The sequence below is a fragment of the Equus asinus genome, chromosome 21 (assembly GCF_041296235.1).
Source record: "Equus asinus isolate D_3611 breed Donkey chromosome 21, EquAss-T2T_v2, whole genome shotgun sequence".
In the NCBI taxonomy this organism is placed as follows: domain Eukaryota; kingdom Metazoa; phylum Chordata; class Mammalia; order Perissodactyla; family Equidae; genus Equus; species Equus asinus.
The window spans coordinates 33,963,244-33,979,487 of record NC_091810.1 but is presented as its reverse complement, the minus strand read 5'-3'; the positions used below and the strand labels follow the sequence as shown (position 1 = coordinate 33,979,487).

Below are 16,244 nucleotides of genomic sequence, written 5' to 3'. Positions count from 1 at the left end.
AAGCTTCACGAGTGAACACATAGAAAGCACTAAGCACACACGTCCTAACCAACCTTCCTGAGATGGAATTTAAGATGAACTCATATGATCCTGAAATTTTCGCTACAGCAAAAATCCCATAGTTTTGAAGTTCTAGTATTTCAGAAAGATTAGGTTTCAGTGGCCATATACATTCCATAAAACCAAGAAATACTTATCTACATGATCCTACAGTATCTTTCTCAAAAGGGTTGATCAGCTTATGGATTTTTTTTTTTCACCAAATTGAAGCAGTTGTTGATTTGGCATTATTAAATGCCAACTAAATGCCTACACATTTAATTCCTGCATCTGTAGTCCACCCCAGATAAAAGTTCTCAAATGTCAGCAGTCACCCACATGCTATTCAAAACCCTAAATCCACACTGGTCCCACACTTTCGTGACTGCCTCCCTCACTCCCCATGTAAACACTCATTGTTTTCTAAATGTCCTTGTTATGCCAGCCAAAAATAAGTCTCTACTCATTCCAACCCACTCAGATAAAGTTTTCCCTTCAATTTTGCTTGCAAATGTGCAAAAGGAGAATGGATATCACAGAATTTGACACCCAGCAACTGGTTTTTATAAAGCCCATCTGATTTCTTTTTCTGCTTCTAGATAATTAGGGAAGAAATATAAGCATAGCCCTAACTAAAAACCTGGGCAAGATTACTTAGTACATTTCAAGTACAGTTTGTTCCTTGGAGAAAGAATCTTTCTGGGCACTGTGGAATTTGACTTTTTTTTTCAGGGGGGGAGGGCAGAAATTGATGGCAAATTTACAACATGAGGTCAACTCCCATATCCTGCTGGTCACTCTGTGCTTTAATATACACTGAGGACAGTAGGGGAAACCAGCATTCTCTCAATTAGTTCTTTGCTGGCAACCCTCTACCATTATACAAATGGGCCAGAAAGTAGTTTTGAGCTGAGAAAGCTGAAGCTCTACAAAGCTACAACAGTTATTCAATGTCTACCCACTAACTTCCCAGCCTCGGAATATCCATCTAATGAGATGAAGAAATAATATGGCACTGAAGATGCTGTTCAACCTGCTGGTGAAGATCCTTCCTCTTCATTTGTGGCGGAAAAGGAAAAACATCGAAATTACCTCTCTAGGTCCTTTTGTCTGAAGAAATGTGGTTGTAGAGGAGCAAGGAAGACTATTTTCTGTCTCCTTGCCCAACTCCCGCCACACCAGCAAGGTAAGCACTCCTGACACCAATGCCATAACCACTGTCATCACCTGCAAAGGCTCCTATCCTTCCCTATTGTTTATCCTGACTCCTTCCTTCCTTCCTTCCTTATGTTCATGAGCAAACTTAGCATTTAAACATTAATCAGCTCTTAAAATTCTCATTTTATGCTTTAAGAAGCTTATGTATGGAATTGGAAAAAATTCATAACAGACCATTAGTGAAAATAGGTTTTAAAATAGTAGGTAATGCATAATCCCAATTTTATAGTGGAAAATAAAGAATATCTAGAAGAATACCAAAATATTAACAGTGATCTTCTCAGACATCCTGTAATCATGAGTGATTTTAATATACTTCTTTTTTGATTTAACTAAATCATTCTCAATTTTATAAAAGAAACATGTTACTTAAAAATTACATGTGGGGCCTGCCCAGTGGCGTAGTGGTTAAATTCACACTCTCTGCTTTGGCAGCCTAGGGTTTGTGGGTTCAGCTCCTGGGCATGGACCTACACACCGCTCATCAAGCCACACTGTGGTGGCATCCCACATAGAGGAACTAGAAGGACTTACAACTAGGATATACAACTATGTGCTGGGGCTTTGGGGAGAAAAAATAAAAGAAGATTGGCAACAGATGTTAGCTCAGGGCCAATCTTCCCCACCAAAAGAAGCATAACTTAAAACAATTTAAAAAGTAAAAAGATTTTTAAAAATTACACATTATGAGGGTTGGCCCTGTGGTGTAGTGAAGTTTGGCGTGCTCCACTTCAGTGGCCCAGGTTCATGGGTTTGGATCCCAGGCGTGAATCTACAATACTCCTCAGCCATGCTGTGTCAGTGACCCACATATAAGTAGAGGAAGATTGGCACAGATGTTAGCTCAGGGCTAAGCTTCCTCAGGAAAAAAAAATTACACATCATCAGGCCGTTGCAATAAATTTAAGAAACATAGTGGGACCTTATAGTACATGCTAAAACAATATAAAAGGAAAGAAGCTTCCTTGTCTTTAAAGAACTTACAGTCTAGTTAACTGGCTGGAAGACAAACGATATGGAGGTGACCAAAATACTATGAAAAGGACTTCTATTTTTTAAGTAAACTTTTTATTTTAGAATGCTTTTAGATTTTTAGAAAAATTGAGTGGATAGTCAGAGATTTCCCATATACTCCACACCTAGTTTGCCCTATTAACATTTTATACTATTATGGTAAATTTGTCACAATAGGTGAACTAATTTTGATATATTACTATTAGCTAAATCTCAGACTTTATTCAGATTTCCTTACTTTTGACCTATTGTCATTTTTCTGTTCAAGGATCCCGCCCAGGATACCACATTACATTCAGTTGTCATGCGTCCTTACGCACCTCTGGACTGTGACAGTTTCTCAGATTTCCTTGTTTTTGATGACCTTGACAGTTTCAAGGAGGACTGGTGAGGTATTTTGTAGAATGTCGCTCAACCAGAATTTGTCTGATTTCCTCATGCTTAGTCTGGACTTTTGGTTTTTTAGGAGGAAGATCACAGAGGTAAAGTGGCATTTGCATCATATTATGTCAAGAGTATATACTATCAACGAGACTTATCATTGCTGATGTTAACGTTGACCACCTGGCTGGCTGAGGTATTGTTTGTCAGGTTTCTCCACTGTAAAGTTACTCCTTTTTCCCCGTCCACACTGTAAACACTCATTGGAAGAAAGTCACTCTGCATAGCTCACACTTAAGAAGTGGGGATTTAAGCTCCACCTCCTTGAGGGCAAAGTACATACATAAATTATTTGGGGTTCTTCTGCATAGGAGGTTTCTCTCATTTCTTTCTTTGCTCCATTTATTTGTTTATTCAATCATTTATATATACCAGTATGGAAACGTAAATATTGATTTTATACTTCAAGTTATAATCTAATACTACTTTATTTTCTTGCTCAAATTTTCTCAGCGTTGGCCACTGGGAGCTCTTTCAGTGAGCCTTTGACGTACCTCCATCACTGTGGGGGTTTTATATGTGTTTTTTGTGTGCGTGCACTTCCTTACTTTCTGGCACTATAAGATGCTCTAGGCTCATCTTGTATATTTCCTGCTCTTGTCCTAAAAACAGCTATTCCTCCAAAGATCTCTGGTTCCTTTTATTGGAGAGAGGTATTAAAAACCAAGATCTGGGCTCTAGGTGTACTCATTGCTACTAGGGTAGCATTGCTTCTAAGCCCTCTCAGCTGACAGAGCAAGGAGATATATTTGAACATACTAACTCATGTATATATATATATATTTCTATAAATATTTCTACATGTAGCCATCTGTATCTCTACTAAGCCAAACATGAGTTTAAACTGATGCTTCTGAGTCTGGCTGATTACCACATGGATCATTCTAGTTTATTCCTCTGGCTTATTTGTAACCTCGCACTCCAATAGTGAAAAAACAGTAAAATCAGAATCTCTGGGAATATGTCCAAGGCATCAACATATTTTCAAGCTCCCCACCTCTGCCCTCCCTCACCCTCCAGTGATTCTAATCTGCTGCCAGGGTTGAGATCCACTGTCCTGGTCAGATTACACTCATCTTCGAGACTAAGTCCCCAGGCCTAGTGCTTGGTACACAATAGGTGTTCAAAAATACTTGTTGCTTACATGACACTGAGACTGAGGTTTGAGGTGATGAGGACATGCTGAAGGTGTGGGAAGGAAAGAAGGGGTATCTGAGAGTTAAGGCAGAAGATACTGCATGAAAAATAAGGGATGCTCAAAAAAGTTGGAGGATAAAGGAGGGTTGAAGCAACTGTCCTCATGCACAGGAACAAAGTGTGTGCAAAGGCCTCTGCTTTGTGTTTTCCCTTCTACGCAGAGGCAAGAGGAGAGAAAGCAGGCCAAAATTCCAGCAAGTATGCTCAGCTATAAGGAATAATTTCTTCACTGTAAGGATGTAAAAATAGAGAGCCAGGCTGTGAAACACTAGCCCCTGTGAATCTATTAAAAACTGCTGTAGACGTTGCTACTGATTTAGGTGAGCTGAGAAACGCAGTTTGGAAAAGGAGTTAGAACTGTTAAGAACATGTCTTTCAGCCTTTCTTCTGCCAGAAAACAATGAATTCCTGACTGAATCAAGACCCCCACCCCATGCCAGCAGCGTGGTCACTCATTATGGGTTGCATTTGGTAAGATGGGCTGGTTATGCCAAGTCCCCTATCAAGCCTTACCGCTTTCTCTCCCACTTACCATACACATGGGAGTCCCGCAGTCACATATTATTCTTCTGTGAGAACTCAGGGCATTGCCTAGCACCTGGACAGGCTCACCCTAGCATCTGGATGCTTCCTGCCTTGTCTGCAGCTCCTGGCATCACTCCTCCACTCTTTCCTCAATCCACACTGACCTTCTGTCAGTTCTTTGCATATCTCTTGGTCTTGCTCACCATGAGGCCTTTGCATAAGCTCTTTCCTGGCCCTCTTTCATATAGTTAACTTTTTTTCATCTTTCAATCTCAGTGCAAACATCACTTCTCTGGGGAAGCCCTCTCTGACTGCACAGCCTAAATCAGAGGCTCCTTTGTTTGAAAGCCATTGTCCCAGCTATTTATTGCTACATAACAAACTACCCCAAAATTTAGTGGCTTAAAACAACCACCACCATAGTTTTGTTCATGATGAGGACAGGTCCTTTCGGTTCCACATGGCCTCAGGTCTACTGGCACTGGAGGATACATTTCTGAGAATGCTCACTCACATGGCCGGCAGGTGGCATTGGCTATCATTTCATCTGCACACGAGCCTTTCCAGGGTGGCATGGTAACTGAGTTTCAATAGCAAAAGACAGGAAGTGGAGGTTGCAAATTTCTTAAGGCCTGAGACTAGAAACTGGCACAGCATCATTTCTGCCATATTTTATCAGTCAACAATCACAAAATCCAGATTCAAGATGAGGAGACATAGATTCCCCCACTCCCTCAATGGGAGGAATGTCAAAGAATTTTGGGGCCATACCTTAAAAATTCCACAAGCATGACTTTTGTCTCAGTTTCTTTCTCATTGACCCCTGAGGATCTAGCACAAAGCCTGGCCCAAAAGAGGCTCTCAGTTGAATAAGGAAATTCATTCTTTAGCTCTTTTTCTGGGTACCAGGGAGCCTGTGGTTGGCCACCGTATTTCTGAGCTGATTCGTAGCTTTGTGATCATGTGATCTTTGCCTACAAGCCAATCTGTTTGCCCAAACCAGTACCTGGGTATCTCACACGGGAGGAAGCCAATTCATTCAAGCCACTCCTTGATTCCCATCTCAATTTCTTACAGTTGTGAGAGAAGACAGCAAACAAGTCACTCTCACAATTAGCAAAAATGGCAATTACAGACACTTGCCTGAAAACACAGTGTACTTGAAATTAGTTACATATGACTAAGGCAAGTCATACCCGCCTACAGCTGACATTCAACACCACCCACAGCAGAGCTCGCAGGCCCTGATCTAAAACCACCGGGAAATCAGCCCTGCACAAAGCTTGCTTAGAAAGAATCTACCCAGTTATGCTCCTGAATGTAGCCTCATTCATTCATGCACTCCGATCCAGCCTCCATCTCCACACACATTGGCCTAATCAGAAATGGAAAGCACTTCTTGAGCACTCACTATGCGCCAGGCACTATTCCAAATGCTTTCTATGTGTGAATTCAGTTAATCCTCACAACAACCCATGAGATGGTTTCTATCATTATCATCCCCCTTGTGGAGCTCAGGTACTAAGGTGGTCCCGTGACACCCACCTCCTGGTATTCACGCCTCTGTGTGATCTCTTCCCCTCAAGGCTGGGCAGGATCTGTGACTTGCTTCTAACCGACATCTTACGGCCAAAGTGATAGGCTGTGTGTGATCATGCTCTCTCTCTACGCTGTTGGGTTTGAAGAAGGAGCGAGTGGCCACAAGTCTCACAGCCGCAGGAGATTAATTCTGCCAACAACCTGAGTGAGCTTGGGAGCGGATGGTCCCTGGAGAAGTCTCCCGATGAGGTCTCAGCCGTGGCTGACGTCTTGATTGCAGCCCTGCAGAGGAGCCAGCTAAGCCATTTCCAGACTCCTGACCCATGGAAACTGTGAGATAATAAATGTGTGTTGTTTGAAGCCACTAAGTTTGTGGTGCCCTGTTAGGGATAGTAAACATGTTTCCCATGGGCTCCCTAGGCTTGAAATTGGTCCCTCCACCATATTTTGAAATAATAAAAGCTACCATTTTGAGCACTTACAATATCCCAGGCATTGTGCCAGTTGCTTCAAATGTGTCATTTCCTTTAATTCTCAAGAAAACCCCTGTGCAATAGGTACTACTATGATCTTATTCTATAGCTAAAAAAACCTCCAAGGTCACAAAGGTTAATTTGCCCAAACTCACAGCTGTTTAAGTGTTGGAACCTGAATATGAACACAGACAGCTTGACTCCAGAGCTCATGTTTACTCTTAAATCTGTACTATATTGCTTCCTGGAATGATACAAAGTAACTGCAGGTGTGTCCTGATAAAATGGGAAGGCTCAGGCGTCTGATCTAGGCTGGGGTTCCCAGAGCTGAAGCTGAACTAAGAAACCAAACATGAAGGTGAAAATTGTCTCTCAAATTGCAGAGCATAGAGAGACAATGAAGAAGTCTCAGAGAGCAAGACAGTCTGAGAAAATTGTCATCCTGAGGGTTCTGGGAAGGGGGCTTCAAAGATTGTGAGTGGGGGAAGAATTGGAGATAGCATCATCAGGGATGCGTGCATTTGTGGTTACTAGATCTGAGAAAGAGGGGCATATTCGGCCTATTGTAAGCTCAGCTACCTCCCTCAGCCTGGCAGGCTCAGCCCTATGGGTGTTAGTGTAGAGCAATTTGGCAGGTAAACTAGACAAGCCCACGGAAACTTGTCTCTCAGCCAGGAGCACCTTGTCAATCATGGAGTTATGAAACAGACCGTGTAACACTGGAGCTCAGGACAATACCTTCAGACTTGCTAGATTGGCCTTAGGCCAGCTCTAAGGTGGAACCTGCCACCATCCTATAGCCTGGCCATTTCAAAAACATTGAGGAAAGCTGAAGGGAGAGGGCCAAGTAGAAATGGGGTCCAGGGGCTACTTTTCTCAATTTACCTTGACCTAGATTCTGTTTGTTCTGACAATGCAACAGGCTCTATGCCCAAAGATGAATAAGACACAGTCCCTCCCCTCAAGGAACTCCTATTTGAGCAGAAGAACTCATAGAAATCAGCAAACAACCAGCACATGAGAGGGTTGATGTATGCTACAACAGAGGTCCACATGGAATGCAATAGGGACAATAAAGCAGGAAAGACTGATTCCCCATAGCAAGACTGGGGAAGGCTTCATGGAAGGTGGCATTCAGCATGATCTGGAAAAATGGTTAAGTCCTAAATAAGTAGAAGTAAGGGCACAGGTTGTTCCAGAAAGAGGAAGCATTGTATTCAAAGATAGAGGGGTGAGAGAGATACAAAGAGTATACAGAAAGCAACAAGAAATAAATTTGACTAGAGTGTGAGGGGTGATGTCATAAAGGAAGAAAATAGGCTGGGGCCAAATCATCTGGGATTTTCCATGGTAAAGTAAAGACATTTGATCATTATTCTATAGAATGGGACTTTCCAAAAAGATTTTTGAAAAGGCAAATATTTAAACTTGCCTAACATTTAAAGAAGCATCATTTCCTCTTGTATGATAGAGTCCTAGATAAAGAAGGGCAATATTTCCCAGAATCTTCTAAGAAACGCTGACCACAGGCAAGTTTCCATAAAATAAAGAGTCCTGTGTTAAAATAAAATGCAGACATTCCCCTCCTCAAGATTGAAATGTCTGTTAGGATACTAGGAGCACTGGGGAGGGCTGCAGTAGGAAAACTTATTTAATGGCTCCACTCAGTGTTTTCCCAAGTATTTAATTACTGATTTTTTTCTTTGAACAAACGCACGTTAATATCTCTTGTCACTATAGGATGTATTGTTGCAGGGGGTGCATGGTCTGTATTTTTCCATTTTTGTGCTAAAAAAAAGACGTTTCTCAAGGGAATGTCCAAGTCTTTATTATTCCTTACGAGTGGGTTAAGAGGACCATCTCTCTCCTCTGTTTAATGAGCGAGTTTGGCTAAAAGCAGTAAACTGAGAAGGACTCCACCAAGTGGGCTGTCATCTAAGATAACACTGTATTGAGTCAGTCTATTCTGCTTCAAGGAACAGAAAATTTGCAGCATTCACCATAGTCTCAGGTATTTGAAGGCCCCACATGGACTTGTCTTGATACAAGTATCAGAGCATTCCACACTAATTACAAGTGTCCCCTAGAAGGCCCAGGAGTGGTTGTTCCAGCAAATAATTGGGGCGGGACAGATCTGTAAAAGCAGAGGGCCTAATATATATCAGAACAAAACTGCCAGGGGGTCTTCATTGGGATCAGGAGTGAGATTCAGTCATAAAATGATTCATAGCTGCTGCTTCTCTCTTCTTCCATATAAACATTTCATGCCTCGTGGAAGGATTCTTTACCATCTATTCCAGGCAACAGACCCAAAGATACAGCACAGAAAGGGAGCATAATTTGGCTATAAAAATGTTGTAATAAGTGATTTTATGTAACTGAAATGCCAGTTCCTTTACTATATCCTCCCACTCATTTTACAACCAGTTAATATTTTTCTGAACTTTCGTGTTGTATTCCACTCAGCCGCCTCTGCAATCTTTTTTGCCTATTTTTCTGCCAGAGCCACAAGAATAAAGCTGTCATATGGCCTGCGAAGCCATTTTTCTTGTCTGGCAAATTGTCTAGAGACAACGCTAACCTCCTACCTGCTCCACTGTATAATAGAAGTAGCCCGTCTTAACTAAATAGAATTTACATATTCTTTCGATCTGCATTGTCTACAGGCATCTAGGGTGGAATGAGTGAAAATATATTTCCCAGACATTTGTTGACCTTGTTCCAATGGGAATGGAGGAGACATTCCTGTTAACCATGCCCTCCTACTGACATGCTTACAGAGATGCTATATAGCTCTCCAACTGGGATATCTCAAGGGATTTGAACTGTAATAATAAATGTGACTGCTCCTAGGGGAAGAAGAATACAGCAAGAAAGTGCCCCAGAAGAAGAAGATTAAGAACCGAAGTGAGCTAATGGTATACAGTGGTTAGGCTTTGAATGTGATGAGGATTTATGGTTTCAATTAGTGCCGGAGAGCAATTTTAGAAAGTTATTAGCAGGCGACTGGCATTCTCAAAGATGGCTCATTTGTGTATCGCTCAGGATTAGCTGGGTCTTTTAGTTGTTTACAAACACACATGGTGGCTTGCACTGAATGTGCGGAAGTGACTGCAATGGTACGTGTTTGCAGGTCTTTAGCAGAAGGAAGCCTGGTGCTCTGGTTTCTTAGTATTCCTGTGTGGGCAAAGCAAACACAATTTTGCAACATTTTCTTCCCTTAAAAAAAAAAAAAGTTGAGTTTCCCTACATGTTCTAAACTCCGATCCACTATTTCCAATGAATTGCTTCCCCATTCAGCACACTCTCGAATATTTAAAATTCTTAAATGCCTCAAATACTCCATGTTGTGCTGCCTCGAATACAAATTAAGTTTTTAAATCTCCCCACTGGAATGTTTTGCACTGCAGTCCATAAATCTTTACATTGGAGTGTGCATATTTTTCTCTTTTAAAGCCTTTGGGGTGTTATTCACACGGTGCGAAAATTCTCAAATAGATTAGAATCCTGGTTGAGGCATCTGCAAACACAACATAAAGCGCTCCATCCCAGGGCATGGAAAGCTATGCCTGATGCCCCTCACATCAAATGCCAGGGAAAGTGTTACATCTCCTTAAGCCAGCAAAGCTTGACCTCAGCATCCCGTCGACCCCTGAACAGTTTCCCCAGTCCGTTCCTCTGGGAAATACAAGGTAACACTTGCCACACACAGTTGCATTTGGATGGCCTAGCAGGTGGTCCAGGGCTCACTAAAGGAGAACAGCCACTGTTTCTGGTGAGCCTCTTCTGTGCGGCTATTGAGGGTATGGTTCTTTGATCCCAAAATTCAAGTGGGTAAGAAATATCCATTTCCTCACTTTCCCTATTTATTTATATCCTAACTAAGGATATTTCCTTATTTGAAAAGTATGCATTAAACTATATATATATATATATATATATATATATATATATATATATATCTCCCTAAATCAGATTAATGGATCCAAAGCTCTATTCCTTTAGCTGAGGGAAACTAGTGTGTGACCTGGAATCTAGGACATTTATCTGATAAAAAACAGGAGCAGGGCCTGCTGACATTGACCTGCCCCATTCCATTATGGACCCTTGAAGTTGAGCATGCTTCTACTTCTCTGCCAAGGGACGTACTGCTATGCACCTTTCCCTTCTGAGGTCCTTCTCCGTGTTGCCTGACCCTTCTATGCATCAATAAATTCAATAAATTGAGGTACTTACACAAGGTGCTGGGAGCAGAAATATCAAAAAGATTTTGTTTTTACTCTTGCAAAAATTCAAAGGCAGAGTCAAAGGATCTGGCTCGCTGTTTGGAATGGAGAAGATAAGAGAACCCACACAGGCTGATATCTCTAAAAACTTATCCTGCCTTCAACTTTGTTGCAGGTGTATAAGGAGGTAAGAGTCCTACTCTTCATCTTTCCTTTCCTACCCAGGAAATGAGTCTCCTTTTCTCAATTTCGATTATCTTGGGCCTTAGCTGGGGGAGACAAGAATGTTCTCTGAGCATGGACCTGGATTCTGAGCCATGGGGAGATGAGGACATGGTTTTGATGGTGGGTGTGAGTAGATAGCTATGATGCTGACTTCAGCTTTAAGAGATTATAACATGTGCATTGACCAATCAGAGTGGACACCAATAAAATGGATGCTGGCTGTAGAATGGATATGGCTGTGCTGGTAAATATTAGCTGAATATCAGCTCTGGAATTTTATAAATATTGGGTGATTTTATTGAACTAATTAGAACAGCATTCTATGATCAAGCCAGGAAAGGAACTAAAAAATAAACCCCCCAAGTCAGAGATCTATAACATTATAAAACAATATAAAATATTGTGAACAATGTAAAAATAATATGAATTTTATGTGTATTTGTATGAATATTCATGTATATGCCCACATGTATACATATATATTTATACAAACATATATAAATATTTGTATATATGCACACATATATATCCATGTAAAAGTAAATAACAAATACTAGCTTGACATTGAAAATTCAAGTGCATACTTCATTGATTTGCCAATCAAGGGGAGAGGGAGCTGGGGTTTTGATCCACAATTCCCATCAGTCACTGATGGAAAGCTGCTCTGGAAACATTAATTCTCTGGCACTTGCAGCCTTTCGTGTGAATATGCCAGCTGAGTGGGCTGACTGCACGGCCAAAGAAAGCCCATAGACAAAGAGATATAGTAGCTTGCAGTTGGAAGCCACTGCATGTTCTACTAACATGGAAACAATGAGAGCTTAGGGGCTATGGGCAGGCTAACATTGCCTGCTTTGCAGCTGGCTGCTCCAGGCTGACAACTGCCCAACTTCAAGTCCAATGAATGAAAGAAGGCCCTCCCTTTCTAATAATTCAAATTATTTTGACAAAATTTCTGGAATATAAATCTTACAGCATCTGGAGGTTCAAGTTTAATGCTGCAGTTGGTCAAGCCTGGGCCATGTGACACCAGCCAAATAACATGAAGAAATAAGAAAAGTAGAAAAGGTTGAGTCCTCTTAGAAATTCAGGTATTGGTATATTGAGAAGAGGGAAGAATAGGGCCGCCCAGTGGCGCAGCGGTGAAGTGCGCACGTTCCGCTTCGGTGGCCCGGGTTCGACGGTTCAGATCCCAGTGCGGACATGGCACCGCTTGGCAAGCCATGTTGTGGTAGGCTTCCCACATATAAAGTAGAGGAAGATGGGCACGGATGTTAGCTCAGGGCCAGTCTTCCTTAGGGAAAAGAGGAGGATTGGCAGCAGTTAGCTCAGGGCTAATCCTCCTCAAAAAAAGAAAAAAAATGAGTAGGAAAGAATAGATATGAGGCAGAAAAAAAATGAATCCAAGAAAAGGGAACTCAAGGATGTTATAAATATCGAAATACAGTCTTCTCATTGTCACTCAGCCAAGAGTGTGAAGTCACTAGGAACCCATGACTGTGTCTTAATCTCTAAAATTCCAATGGCAGGGGTCGTAATTCATCTAAACTCTACCTGGTGTAATTTCTTTTCTGCACTGGATTTTGATTGTATGGGTTGGGAGGCTCTGGAAAAAAGAAATTCAGGTACAAGGGGCCCAGAAATAAACCACAGAAGCAAACATCAGCCTAGTTGTTCTTTCATACCACAGAAAGATGGAGGGGTTTTAGGAAATGACTAAGTTAGTCAGTGGGCAGCTTAGGATGGTCTCTATATAAAACTATCCACTCTATACTTTGCAATATGAAGGCCAAAACAATTATAGACTTGATCTCCCTACAGACATAAAAATAAAGAGAGAGACCTAGAAGCAATGACCGCCAGCATTGAAAGACATCTTAACCAACACCATATTTTATTATTTCCCTATCTGATCAATCATAGAATGGCTATTTCATTTAAAGTTCTTTGTAGGAATTGTATAATTGTAAATTAAGAAAAATGCAAATTATATTCTTATATACTAAATAAAAATTACCTCCTTATCACTCTAAGAAAGAATCTCCCTCCACAACAGTTCTGATACAAGTATTGACCCTCAGAAGCTCTGATTGAGACAAATGTCTACTTCTGAACCAACCATAGTGGCCAGGGGCCAAGCGATCCTTTGTAGGCAGAGACCTCTAATTTCCAGGCCACTTAGAGAAACTTCAGTCAAGTCAGAGACATCAGTGTGAACTCGTACTAGTATTCCCAGGCTTGCTTTGATATGTGTCTGCCTGGTTCGTCTTGTAAGTGGGGGTGGGGGAGGGAAAAATGGTACTTAACCTGAAAAATTTTGTGTTTGTCTTCACTACATTTATCACTATTTGATAAATGATATTTCCCGATGGAGACAGCATCACTAATTTGTGCGGTCTTGTGTTGCTCTGTGATATGTGTAGAGAAATATACCTCACATGTGGATACTAACAAGTTTTCGTATGAGTACACAAATTTGAGAGTACTGTAATATTGTGTGGCATCTACAAAGAAGCTAAACAAAGCTGAAATTGGCTTTATGTACTGTGAATTTTAACATGCAGGGAATAGCAGGCTGTCGATCTATACAAATTGGCTTTAAAATTCAGGCTGTTGATCTCAAGGCAAATAATCTGTTATTTTAATAATTAATTCAACTCCTTAAAAAAGATGGTTAAGAAATCAGTTACCAAGAGGTTTAAAATATAGTTATTTTATTGGATTCAACTTTAAATGAAAGTTTAATGTTTAGACGTAGACAAGTGAGGATATAAATATTTTAGTAATAGGTTTAGATTATTTTGGTAATGAACTTAAAAGACCATTAATGAGAAGTTTGCAGCAATTGGTAAAATAATCAAGGAAAGGGAAGATTCAGAATGGTAGATGCAGAGGATGCTCAGAAAAGATGAGAGAGAATAACATGGAAAGGAAATGGTCAGGATACAATATTTATTTCCCTTGGTTTTGTGTCAAGGTTTCATTCCATTTTTGTCATGATTAGAGTGTCATAAGGCATGTGAAAAGAATTTAACAAAATAGATTTCCCAGTGAACTTTTAGTGAGGGAACTTTTTTGTTTAAATAAAAAAGTTTAAAATAGAATAGGTAGAGAATACCAGTACCAGAGGGGAGGAACTAGGAAGAGTTCATAAGGTCTAGGTTCTAGATTCGGTTCTGACTCTATAGATAGCTTTGGACAAGTCTTAACCTCAGCCTGTGCCAGTTAAATGAAGGGGATGAACTGCATCATCCCGCATATCCCACTGAGCCTTAAATTGTGTGATTTTATACACCACTTTTTAAAAAATTTAATGCATTAGAATTCCAAGAGAAATTCTAAATCAGAGATCAGTAGCAATTGTGAATATTGAAACATATTCATATGAGAAATAAAATCAAGTTGTAAACATAATTGAACATTCTCTCAAGCTAGTTTCATATTCTCCCACAGCCTGCATAGGGTTACTTGAGTGATGTTATTGAATAGAAATTAAAAGGCAATAACAAACATTTTTAGGAGTCATATTATTTCCTTTGATAAATGTAACATGTGTTTGGAGGCAAGAAAACAGCATTGCGACTCTGCTTTCTTTCTTCCCTTTTTCTTCTTCTAAAGTCTATTGAGTTTTTCCTTTGCCTTTTTAGAGAAGATACAATGAACAAAATCATGTCTAATCAGCATAAAGCATCTCCTTTTCACAGGTCTCTGCTTATGTGCTGGTTCTATCCTTACAAGTTAGCAGTTTAGGGAATAGTATTTATTTGTTAACTCCCAGTGCTAAACTGGTCCAGTCACAAAGTACTTTATTAAAGAACCTGTAGTCTATAAAAGTAATCTTGCTTTTCTTTTATATTCCTGTCTTTATAGATGTAAGGAACCTTGGAACTACATTAAGAATGCTTTAACTCTATACTATGAAGAAAGAAGTCACTAAAGACTGGAAAATTGACATTCAGGTTTCTGGTTTGTTCAGATGAGTGTTGATGCCATTCCTGAGCTGGAGAATATTAGAAAAGAACCAGATTTGGAGGGAAAGATGATGAGTTCAGAATGTTTGCGTGCATTTAAGGTGCCTTGGAGAAGGCCAAATGGAGATGTTCTAGGAACATGGAATATATGAGTCTAGAGCTTAGTATAAAGGTCTAGGATGGAGTCATAATGTGGAAGCCACTAGCATGTCCCCTGATTAGTTAAGACAATGGATCCATGGACAAGAGTCTCTGAGGAGAAAGTACCATGACATAGATCTCTCCCACGTCTCACCTCGTTTACACCCTACCACAACCCCGTGAGTAAATATCTCATTTTACAGATAAGAAATCAAGGCTCAGAGCAAGCAGACAAGATCTTCTCCTTTGGTAAAACATTACTTTTTTCCTTCATCCTCTACTTTTTCTTAAGTCAAAATGATAAAATGCAGCTATTCCTTCCACTGCCTCCTTTCTAATCAGAATAAGCACTGATAAAATAGCGGTCATGGGTAGAAATCAGTCAAGGAGGAGATTTTGCCTATGGTTTCTCAATGAAGACCTGTGTGATTTCTACTCTGGAGGATGGATGCTATCAGACAACGAGAGATCAAATTTAAGAGCAGAAAATCTACAAGCCATCCTCTTTGAGAAATCAGCTACATGGCGAAAAAAGTTTGATATTTGCAGCATTATTTCTCATTCTAATTTGGGTCTTGCCAGCCCAAGTGTTTAATTTTCTTGCAAACCCTTTTCTATTATTATCTTTCCATTTTTATTTGCTGTCTGTCACTGGGTTTCTCTGCGGTTGGAATTCCAATGCCTCACATAGTTTTCAATGTCAGCTCGGAATTCCGAAATCCATTGTGAGTTTTTTTGTTATTCACCTGTCCAGCGCTCTGCTTCCTGTCATGTCAACCTTGACACTGGAGGCCTGGCAGCTAGTCACAGACACATATACTGGTATTTACTACTGGAAACATAGGGTGAGAGGTTGAAGTCAGCTGAGGTTGAGGAGGGTGGAGCTATGCAAGTCAGATACTGTAGGGCAAATACCATAGTAGCTTGAAGTTTATGTTAACAAACGTTTCCAAGACCCAGACAATCCCCATGGAAACAGAGCTTTGCTGTTGCAGTTAGTTACATTAGAATTCTCTTCAGTAAATAATCAGGGATAGCACATACTTTCTTCCTTTATTGTCCTCATAACAATGGTGAATTTTCAACTGGAAAGAGAACAAAAGGAGAGGGATGTTATTGATTCCTGAATGATAGGGTGAAACGCCTTCTAGAAAACCGCACCAACAAGTAAGACAGGCAGCAATGGGAGTTTAAAGCTGAAGGGTTTTTTTAAAAACCAGACAACAATGGATAAG

The 16,244-nt window shown here is 40.5% G+C and overlaps 1 long non-coding RNA gene across 1 annotated transcript; it reads left to right on the top strand.

Annotated features, from left to right (window-relative positions):
• Nucleotides 1-789: 789 nt before the first annotated feature.
• On the top strand, nt 790-6,461 carry LOC123279535 (uncharacterized). Its single transcript, XR_006517640.2, has 4 exons — nt 790-1,225; nt 2,540-2,658; nt 2,738-2,848; nt 6,021-6,461. It is a non-coding gene; the product is annotated as an uncharacterized lncRNA (long non-coding RNA).
• The last annotated feature ends 9,783 nt before the right edge of the window (nt 6,462-16,244 follow it).